This window comes from Olea europaea, chromosome 18 (assembly GCF_002742605.1).
Source record: "Olea europaea var. sylvestris chromosome 18, O_europaea_v1, whole genome shotgun sequence".
NCBI lineage: Eukaryota > Viridiplantae > Streptophyta > Magnoliopsida > Lamiales > Oleaceae > Olea > Olea europaea.
This window is the reverse complement of record NC_036254.1, coordinates 11,108,937-11,121,206: the sequence shown is the minus strand read 5'-3', so window position 1 is coordinate 11,121,206 and position 12,270 is coordinate 11,108,937. Positions and strand designations below refer to the sequence as shown.

The 12,270-nt window shown below is 28.9% G+C and overlaps 1 pseudogene; it reads right to left on the bottom strand.

The window, feature by feature from the left end:
- Positions 1-3,026: 3,026 nt before the first annotated feature.
- On the bottom strand, positions 3,027-7,247 carry LOC111366728 (annotated as a pseudogene).
- Between the last annotated feature and the right edge of the window lie 5,023 nt (positions 7,248-12,270).

Below are 12,270 nucleotides of genomic sequence, written 5' to 3'. Positions count from 1 at the left end.
ATTTAATTTTAGAGGAAATTTCACAAAATATCCATTTTTGCCTAGTCATTTGTAAAAATGTTCACTATTGCAAAAATGTATAATTTGAAAGAATTTAGACCAAAATATCCTTATTAACAATTTATAATTTCACACTAAGACAAAACAATGGACATTTTTGCAATTGTTATTGGCCAATAAAATTTTGACCATAACCTACCATATATATTTCAAAATGTATACATGTCAAATTACAATAAATGCTATATTTTTCATTGATTCAGAAATGTCAAGAATGATATTTTTAAATGTAGAGAAATGTCATATTTAAAATGAAATATCATTCTAGACAAATGAAACGGTGTTCAAATGTCGAGAATGACATATGAAATGTCGAAAAAAATTATTTTAATGTAGCTTCTCATGGAAGCCACTTCTCAAAATTCATGACAAATTGATAAAAAAAATCAAATGTGGAGAACGACATTTAAAATGTCGAAAATACCATTTCAAAATGTAGTTTTTCATTAAGGATATAATAGACAAGTTGACACTAAATTCAAATGAGTGGACACTTTTCAAATCATACCCTTAAAATTGGACATTTTAAAAATGTCCCTTAATTTTATTAACAAACTTCGCAAGCTGACTTAACAATTTTTTAATTATATATTTCATTAATTTTTATCAAAATTTATTAAAAAATTAATTTTTTATATAATTCAAACAGGGGCTAGATAATACTGTGAAATTGTAAGAATTTTTTTTCCTTAAAATTGAATTTCATCCTATTAGGAGATACATTAATAAAGAAAAGACTGCATAAAACAAATCGAGAAAATTTCTCAATTTCAAAATTATTATCTTATTGAAATCTTTATTTTTTAGCTGATTGGGGAACACAGTTGATGTCTATATAAAGTAAAATTTCTATAAGATAATAATTTTGAAATCGAGAAAATTTATTAGTTTAGAGGGATTATTGATTTATTGATAAGTGAATAATTTTTTAATATATCAATATATTACGTGATATCATTTCAAGTCAATGTTACAAGCATGTGATAGATGCCGAGCACCAATATAATTATCTTAGTGAGAATGATACGATGATCGAATAATATACTGATGAAGGGATTATTCAAGGGTTATTAAGTACAAGATACAACTAATAAGAATGATCACGATTTAGATAATAACTATGATTTACCAACCATTTCTTCAAAATAAAAATTTTAATGTCGTATCCTTAAAATAATTACTTCCTATAATAATAATAATACCAACTGTAATATACGCATTGCATAAAAATTAGGAATGAAATTAAGTTCAGTTTGAGTTCGAAAAAATTATTGTGATGCAAAAATTAGGAATGCAAAATCATTAGTGATGAAATTATTGTGAAAGTGTGTAATAAAAAATGAGTGAAAAAATAAAAACCAAAAAGGGCTAATTAAGCAATTATCCCCTTGTTTGATATCCACTATTTTATCATAATGAATTTTATGATATTGAACTTTTTGAGAATGTGTAATTTAAAAGTAGAAACAAGTTTTTAGTCTACGCACAAAATATTTTATTTTGAGAATATGCGATTGAAAATGATTTCAAAAAATGAATTTTGAAATAATGGAAATCAAACATGGGCTAAAATTCATTTTATCTTCCAAATTTTAAAAGACATAAGACAAAATATATGACCGTGAATTATATTTATTATTAACAAAACATCATCAAAATCATTTTCCCCCTTCAATTAGAGCAAGTTCAAGAAACTCTGTATTTATAAGAGCATTTTATGTATAATAGAGAACATCTTTATTTTAGAAAGTACTTTTTTTTTTTACTCTTCAATATTCTTTATTTTGACTCTTCATTTTATCTTTTCAATAAATATTTGATTTGTCCTTATATTTTATTTTACACATTATTTTATATGTCAATGACCAATCAATTCAAATGTAATTAGATTAATTTGAAAAATAAAGTATTGAAATCTATAACTTAGTCATTACAAAGTAAAAATAAAATTTCAACCCTTATTTTAAATAATTAAAATAGAGAATATCATTGAATTTATTTGACTCTCTAAAATAGAGAGAATTGGATGCATATACATAGCATGACATGTCATGTCATCATCGTTTTCTGCACAATAGGATACGAACCCGTTTAGTTACCGCATAAACCCGGTTTAGTTACCCCATTCCTCACTATTCAGCCCAATTGTCTCACTGGTGACGCAATTGTCCTCATTTATTTCAATCAAGGAACAAAAAAAAAAAAAAAAGGTTAGCACAAGAGCCACGCCATGATTTTCGATAAAGACCTTTTACATGTGGTCCCCACAACTTCTATCCTCCTATAGTTCCTTGAAACGTGCCACCCTAGTCAAAAGTCAAACCCCCCAACTTAGCCATGAAAATATATAATCCACCATTACTTTTTAAATACATGATTTTGAGGGTTAATCATACAGGTGGCGGGACAGGTGTCTCGTTGGAAAGCTCCAGCACCCGATTTGGCGTCAATCACCAGAATTAGACTGTTGGAAAACCTACACCTTAGTTGATATCTTCCCCTTTGGACAGTTAAAATATGAAAAAATAGTCTTTATAATTATATTACATCAGACCTTACTTAAAATAATCGACAGGTTATCAGGGACACTAAATTATACATAAATTACACGTAATATATTAAAAAAAATGATAGAAAAGTCTTCGATATTTTCCATGCAAGTATTGACTTTAAAATTTTCCTCTAACGTTATTATGTATACTTGTAATATTGATATTCAAAGTCTTTACTACAATATATCCATCTACCGAGGTGCATGTTATTTAATTTACTCATTAGTTTATATCTATTCGTACAATAATTAGTGTTCACAACAAGAAATAATTTATGATTTTACGCCAAATAATGGGAATATCACAAGAAGCATGCACAACCATTTACAGAATGAAGTTTCCTGGTTGGAAAATAGAAACAAATACTTTTAAAAAATAAATTATTTAAGAAACTAACAGAAGATTAAGTCCAAGTCAAGCACAGAGGATATGAAAAAACCTCTAATTAAGATAATTACACTGGTTTCTTAATGAAGTTGCATAAATTCATTTACGTCCATATCGAAATTTAACATGTTTTTGCCGTAGATCTCTCTCTCATCTCCATGACTAGTACTGCTGCTGTTGATACAAGTTGTATTTGGAGTTGGACTTGATGAAGGCGTTGATATATTCGACAAAATGGATTGGAAACTGAAAGTACTGAAACTTGATCATTGAAAATCTGATTTTCTTGAACATTTTTTTGTAGAGGAAAACCCTGGTTCTGGGATTGGAATGATAAGATAGAAGTAGCTAACCTTAGCAAATCAGGGTTTATTATATTCTGCATCCCTAATAATCTTGAGAAATTAAAATGGGATGCATTGTGGAGAGATGAGTTTAGAACAGTGGATAAATCAAGAAGATCCAGGCGAGGACTGTGAGTCACTGGATCAATTCCCATTCGAAGAAGCCTTTTTTTAATGTGAGTGTTCCAATAGTTTTTGATTTCATTATCTGTTCTTCCTGGAAGACGAGCTGCAATTGCAGACCATCTACACAAGTGATTAAAAACTTGTCACTTTTTCAATTTCCATGTAACTTAAAAGTTAGACAGAACTGAATTTAAACTTACTTGTTTGCCAATATACTATGCAGTTGAATTATTGTCTCTTCTTCTTCAAATGAAAATCTTCCCCATTTGATATCAGGCCTTAGATAGTTAGCCCAACGTAGACGGCTACTCTTTCCACACCTCTGAAGCCCTACAAAACAAAATTCAACAAAAACTGCTGATTCGGCTTGAAACTCTCGACTACGCAAAATTTAAGTGGATATTTGGTACGTCAAAGTGCAAAGAATTCAAAAGAGAAGGAATGAAAAGTAAGTTACCAGCATTCTTTGGAAGGTTCCGCCAGTTTCCATATCCATGTTTCTGTATAAAAGCAATGAGTTTTTGATCTTCTTCAGGGGTCCAGAGCAGTAGTAAATAAAATTTTGCCCCTATTTAATTTTCACCAAATAACAAGGGCTTAATTCGAGTCTAAAATCATTTTATAATTTACATTCAACTAGTCTTTTACTCAAATTTTTTTTTTTTTTTATGAAACTTGGTCATATACTGTGAATGTATAAAATGTTAAGACTTAGTCCATGTTTGATTTTGATTTTTCAAGAAGTAAATTTGTGTAACATAATTTTCTTGAAGAATGTGTAGTTAAATGTAAGCAAAAAAAATTATGATCTTATGTACAAAGTTATTTTATTGAAATAATGCATAATTGAAGATGAGTTTAAGAAAAATAATTTTGAAAAAAATCAAAATCAAATATAAATAGGGCTTACATTATCCATCAAATATCTTCCCTTACATTATCCATCAAATATCATTTTCGTGCGAGGTTTATCTCCTCTCTTTCTGAATTCATATTAGCTGTCACTGACAATATAAGTCCACGTACCCTCCCCCCAATGGCCCTTAGACCTTCATGTTACGGATATTTCACGGCTTCTTATCGTGTGCATGGCTTCAAAATCAAGCCGTCATTATTAAGCCATATAATGCCATCATATTATAAATAATTAATCTGTAAGTACAGATTTTTTTTAACAGAATTGGTACAGAAAGATAACTGTTTTCCCGTGCTTTGTTGTTGTCAAAATTGTTTTTGGTAATATTCAATTATATGAAAACAACTGTTTTTTTATACAAATTCTTTAGAAAAAATCTGTACTTATAGCATTGTTATATTATAAATACTATTTCGCCTCTAACTGATTTAAAGTAAATAAATTTATGAAATGTATGATTAAAATTAAAAATTAATTTTAACTTAAATCTTAATCTATTTTTGAATGAAGTTTAATCAAACAAGGACTTCGTCCCTCAACTTTGAGTACAATAGCAATTATTGTCTCTCTTGACAAGTCTTGGATTGGAAGGACAAAAACTAACCTAATACAAAAAAAAAAAAAAAAAAACAAAATTGTTTTATGTTTAGGTGACTTGATATATATGATTATGTGTTCTGTTTTAGTGTACAAGCAACTCTTATTTCTTAATTTGTTGGGGCACATCTCGCGATTTACCTCCCTCACAAAGGACAAAAACTAACCTAATACAAAAAAAAAAAAAAATTTGTTTTATGTTTAGGTGACTTGATATATATGATTATGTGTTCTGTTTTAGTGTACAGACAACTCTTATTTCTTAATTTTTTAGGGCACATCTCGCGATTTACCTTCTTCACAAAACTTTAGGAGAGAGGCGATGGAGGCCCTGAGGGTTGGGGGTTCAACCTTTTTTTTTTTATGTGTTCTGTTTTGGTGGTTGGAAAATTAACTTCTGTTTTAAAAGAATTTATAAATAATTTACTTTATCAATAAATAGAAGTAAGCATAAATAAATATTATTTGTGAATACATTGAAATTTATGATTAAAAATAAAATTTGATCATTCATAAATAATATAGAAATTTTGCCAAAAAGATACTTGGTCGAATCTCCTCCTAATAGATGAAACTTTTTTTTTTTTTTTTTTTTGAGTAATGTTATTTAGTCTCATTGGGGGTTACAACCCCAGCTGAAGTGGTGTTAACGTCGTATTAATTGACAGGTAGAATGAAATAACTCATTTAATTTCATTTTTCATTTGACATATCATCTAATGTCATTTAAATTGGGGTTACAACTTCAGTGATATTACATAACATTACTTTCTGGTTTTTATTTTTATTTTTTTTTATAGTTTAATAACTGCTAGACCTTATACGTGGCTTCGAGCAATACCTTTAACTCGCATTAGTTTATTTGTCAAGCCTATGTTATCAATTATTTTCATTCAAGGCCATATATATATATTAAGGTGGTAATTACTTCTTTTTCTCTCTTCTTTTTTAGCTTTTAATTTTAGTGCGTGGATCAGCATTAGATATGCTAAACTTTGCTTAGACGACTGCATTATATATACATATTATACATGTTCAGTTATTTTGTATTTAGAAAGAGTTTAAATTCGTATTTAACTTGATTTTAAATGTATTTATTAAGTTAATTTCAAAAACAATAATTTTATGATACTTAAAACTGTGAAAATAAATACCATAAATGATAAAACAATAAGGAATTTGCTAGTCTTGGATAATTGTGACAAACAACCAAATAGTGATCGAATATTGATAGTTGTAATTTTACACTTATTCGAACCATCTAAAGTGGACGTTTGAGAATACTTTTATCAATTTGATAATTAATTCTGGTAGTATATTAATAGTTTTAGGAGAAACTCGATGTTGAATGTCTCGTGGAGAAATGAAACAAAAAATGGAATAAAGAAGATGACAAATGAACATGTTTTGGAAGGTGGGGATCAAAGTATTAAGATTTGAAAGATGAAGGATCCCACGACACAAATAAAAGGGGCTTGAGATGAATCAATAGAAAAATTCGGGGATCAATTTTCACAGGAAACAAAAGGAATTACCTTTCAATCTCAAGGGTGACAAAATTTCCACCAGGGTTACCTCAATTTGTGTACGAATTAACCTTAATTTTGGAGGCTGCAAACAGGGTTCTACATCTTGAAAAAAGGAGAAGAGAATTTCGAAGAGAAAAACACACGTTCCATACACAAATTGAAGAATCTTTAGTCAGAATTAGGATTTCTTGTGAACTCCATTGAAGACACACAACTTAAGATTATTGATTGTCCATTGAAGCATAAATTAAAAGCAATAATTTGAGAATTACATTGCGGTGGAGTAGGATTCCTAGCACAACTTTCATAATTGATTTCTCCTCTCTAAAAATTAATTTTGCGCTTAGTTAATAGAGATAATTATAAATTAATTAGAACCATAGATACTTAAACTCTAAATCCACGTGGAAACGATACTCATATTTATATTACGTTCTCACAAACTTACATGCTCACGAAATTTCAACCAAAAAAGTAGTTTCATCACAAATATCAAATATAGCGTTTGTTGTTATGTATTAACTTGCATCTTAAAATGTATATCCATATGGAGTAGAAACTCTTGACTACTTTCATATCTAGATAATTTTAAAATTTTATTTGCACATCTCTCACAATTTTCTCCTACCGAAATACGATCTTATCATCTTCTCGATGATCTCAACCTCTCAAGAGATGCCTCTTCAACCGTTAAATCTCTCCTGCATCCACACTTCCATTTGAATCTTCCACACATTTCCATAAATTCATCATATGTCGACAACATGAACAAATTTAGGGCATTGACCGAGATACCACCTGGGATGGAACTTCAAGTACGAACCAACAAAACATTGTCACTAAAGCTTCTTTTTCGTAAATACGTGTAAAACTATTGTTTCCTTGAATTATTCAATTAATTAATGACAGCTTTATTATATGATATCACTCTAGAGTGAATTATCCAAATGGTTACTGAACTTTATAAAAGGTTTTCATGGGATCATTGAACTTTAAAAATCATTCAATTCATTACTGAACTTTACAAAAGGTTTCCACGGGATTACTGAACTTTAAAAATCACCAAAATTCGTCACTGAATTTTGTAAAAAGTTTCCTAGGGATCATTAAATTTAATGACCCCTAGGAAATCTTTTGTAAAGTTTAGTGACTCCGTGAAAACTTTTTGCAATGTTCAGTGACGAATTTGGTGATTTTTAAAGTTCAATGATCCATGGAAACTTTTTGCAAAGTTCAGTGATAAATTGAGTGATTTTTAAAGTCCAGTGGTTCTATGAATTTTTTTTTCAAAGTTCAGTGACCATTTGGGTAATTCACTCTATTACTCTATACAAATCCTCAACTCCAAAATAACATGGAAAAGTGTCTCATTCTTGCTCACCTTTACCTTACATACAATTAAATATATATTTTTTGTTCCAATATTATTATATTGGTATAGAAAGATTTGATCTAGGGTTCTTTCGGATACATGGCAACTTTTCCATTTTAACTAAACTTAAACAAATATATATCCCTAATACAAAAGGATTAAGAGTAATCCGTAATCTTAGACTAATGTCCCCATGCTTGTTGTCAAGAAGACAACAGTATAATTCCATTATTGAAATCAAGCTTAATCAGTAGATTATTTATTCTATAATAAGCAAATATTTGTTGAAAATCTGAAGTTTGCTTGAAATTAAAAAACAGATTAAGTTGCTTAAGTTTCAAAGTTGACCAATAGACGTATAAATTTTTAGGTGGATTATGTGTTAGTTTTTGTTGTGAGCTGTTGGTTTACTCCAACAAACATTGAATAACTAATTACTTTTATCAATTGTTTTTACTTATATAATTAGTTTATGAGATGTTTTTAGATATCGAGATCCAAGGAATGTGTGGATAGTATGCCAGGTTGCTATTCTAAGCAATTGGATATACACACATACGTATATATCTGTTTAAGGCATGCAAATATATTGCGTCTTTGTATTTGAAAAGAATTTATAAACTCAAAATATATGTACCTTATTATTGACTGTCAACATAAAATCCTAGAGAAATAAAGTCCTTGTCTTCTCTATTATTTTTAAAATACTTTTTCTCTCTCTTATTTTCAATTATACATTCTTCAATAAAATAATATTATACGCAATTTTCTCCATAAAAATACTATTCAAAAATGCATTTAGGAAAAAAATGGGGCTTAGATAAGCTTTAAGAATAATTGTCTATATTCTGTGCAATCCTACTAAATATTCTTTTTGTTGAATGCATTTTATTATTTGAATTCGGGATATGTATATTTCGGGTCGTATGTGCTAATAAGTTTAAGGACCCGTTTGGCATAATTTTTATTTTTACTTTTGCTTTTGCTTCTTATAGAAGATCTTTTGGAGGAAACTATCTTAATTTTTGTTTGAAAACTAAAATTTAAAAATGCTTCCCATTCTGAAAGTGCTTTTAGTGGAAACCGCATTGAACCAGTTTTCTCTTAAAGCTCTTTTAACTACCAAAATAACTTTAACAAGATTAGCCAAACGGGTCCAAAATCAATTTTTGGATTTCAAAAACTCCTTTTGACTTTTCAAAAGTCATGCCAAACAGCCTTAACTCTACTCGAAATAAATTGTTAAACAACTTAAGATTATTGTTTCACAATTTAAGCATAATTTGGATTGAAAGTAGGAGTTTGAGAATTACAATGCAGTAGAGTTCACAACTTTCATAATTGATTTCTCTTCTCTAAAAATTACTTTCACACTTTGTTAAAAGACGTAGTTATAATTTAATTAGAGTCATAGTTAATTTTGCATCTTAAAATGTTAATTATTTGGAGTGGAAATTCTTGACTACTATCATATCTAGCTAATGCTAAAATTGAATTTACAAATCTCTTACAAATAATTACCCTAACGTGGATCCACACATCCATTTCAATCTTCCACACATTTCCAAAAATTCATCTTATGTCAACATGAACAAATTTTAGGCACTGATGTTGGGAATATTCTTATTGTAAATCATCGTTTACAAATTCTTTTAAAGATTAATGAGACGGTAAAAAGAAAATGGGAAACTTTTTTTTATTTGATTAGTGAAATTTTGACTCAATCAAACCTCACAACATCATCCGTTAGTAAAAAATCTGTAAATTTTAATGTACATGTATCACAACCGTTGCGTTGATTGAGATGCACCAGAAATGGAACTTCAAGTATGAACAACAAAAACATTATCACAATTGTAAATACGTATAGATCTATTGTCTCCTTGAATTACTCAAGTAATTGATGACAACGTTGTTAGATAATTAGGACACAATAACCCAAATTAAACCTTAATGAGAACGTGATTAGATAATTAGGACGCGCGTTAGCATATGATTGTGTACATATCATGACCTCCAGAATCACGTGTAAAAGTGTCTTGTTCTCTCCTTCCTTTACCTCACATGGAATTAAATATAATTTTTTCGGTCAATTATTATTATATTTGTTTAGTAAGATATGGTCTAGGTTCTTTCGGGATACATGGCAACTTTTCGATATTAACTAAACTTAAACAAATATATATCCCTAATACAAAAAGATTAAGATTGGTCCGTAATCTTAGGCAAATGTGCCCATGCTTGTTGTCAAGAAGATAACAATATAATTCAATTACTGAAATTAAGGTTAATTAATCAGCAGAAAAGCAGATTATTATTCACAAGGCTGACCCTGATATTTTGGGGTCGAATAATTCCATATGTACAATGACTTATTGACAGAAATGATATAGGTGTTGTGTTGGCAGCATTTGTATGGTGTAATTTCTATGTTTGTTGTGTCAAAAATCAATGAAAATTTTTCAAGCGTTTCTCTGTAAAAATTCTGTCAATTTTTTCTGTACTTGTAGCAAAACTGTTTGGGGGCCTTATGCCAATTTTAAATTCAGGGCACTATTAAAGAAAAATCATCGCATTCTTACCTGAGTCTTCTTTTTAAGAGTTTTAATATAATCATGAATAATCTAATAGAGACAACAAAGAACCAAAACTTGAAGAGGGAAATAACAAAATGTCAAAACTCAACATGCAATACAAATTATAAGTGAAGTTTGACATATAAGATTATAATGCAATGATAAAGGGGTATGTTCATTTCTTTTATTATTTTCTTACCACAACTATTTAATCAAAATTGAATATATATTTGAGTGATTTCTGTATAAAATTGGAGAATAATGACTGCGAAAGATAGTATAACAAAATAATGAAAATAACGATAATAACAGCCTATAAACTGTGTAGTATATGTTTTGAAGATAAAAAAGAAATTGAAAAACCTGTAAAGCTGTAATAATCGCAGTAATACTAGTCCAATCTGTTAAATTGAATCTACAAAATTTTAATTCAACGCAAGATAATTTATTTCTTGTTCGGTTAAAAAATTTATGATGGATTATTATTAGACGTGGAATTTGAAGAGGCAAAGAGACCTTTATGTTTGGTTAAGAAAAAGAAAATGAATGTTTGGAAGATAAATTGTCAAATTACTTATAGAGAGAGAGTAATGTTTATGATACATTTATATGATAAATAAGTGCAAGTGATAAGTTTTATGCCATTTACATGTTTTTCTAAAGATTTTTATATTTTCAATTTTTAATAACTCTTGTATCTGCATATTGATAATTCTAATTTAAATATAATTTTGTTTTTCTTCAATCAATTAATCTTACTTAATATGGGGCCCTCATCAAAATAGGGCCTTAGGCGAGATCGTCTATCCCGCCTATAGTCAAGGCGCTACTGATTATTCATGAATAAGCAAATATTTGTTGAAAATCTGAAGTTTGCTTGAAATAAATACCAGATTAAGTTGCTTAAGTTCCAAAGTTGACCAACAGACGTATAATTTTATTAGGTGGATTGTGCTAGTTTTTGCTGTGAGCTGTTGGTTTGCTCCAACAAACATTGAAAGTACTTTTATCAATTGTTTTTACTTATAATTAGTTTATGAGCTGTTTTTAAATATCGAGATAGTATGCCATGTTGCCATTCTAAGCAATTCCATGCTTTTTCTTTTTTATGATTTTGAGCACGTATACACACATAATAATATATAAAACGAAGGATATATGCACATATGTTTGTTTAAGGCATGCAATATATTGCATCTTTCATTGGTGAATATTATAATCTTGGATAGTTAGAGGACAGCAGGCAATTCAAGATGTTTCCAGAAAAAGATTTTTCCATGTTCGGTGAAAATTAAAATCTAGATATTAATTTAAATCAAAGTCAACAATTAATTTAATCATATAATTTATGGGATACACAACATTTCAACCACATATTTCATCAATTTTTATTAAATTAAATTAATTAAAAATCTAATTTTAATTTCTACCAAACTCGGGCTGTCCACGTACGAGGATCAAGGACACGTATTAAGTTCATGGAAAAAAACATTTGAAAGTGTGGAGGGGACGCATTTATATTTCTGCAATTATAAATTTGTTAATTAAAATAATATTCAAGCGTTCTTAAATCCTACATGACACACATTCTAAATTAGGAGAGATTTCTCCTAAATGCCTATAGATTTTGCTTTGTTTAAAAAAGTGAGTCTATTCCTATAATTATAAGAGAGAGTTGATTGTTATTGTGAATTCTTTTGTTATCGTGAAATCCTTTTGCAGCTTGCTGGTGGATTTTTGTTCATCAATTTTTCCTTTTTATTCTCATTTCTACTTTAGTTACATTTTTGAGTTATAACTTCCTAATAAGA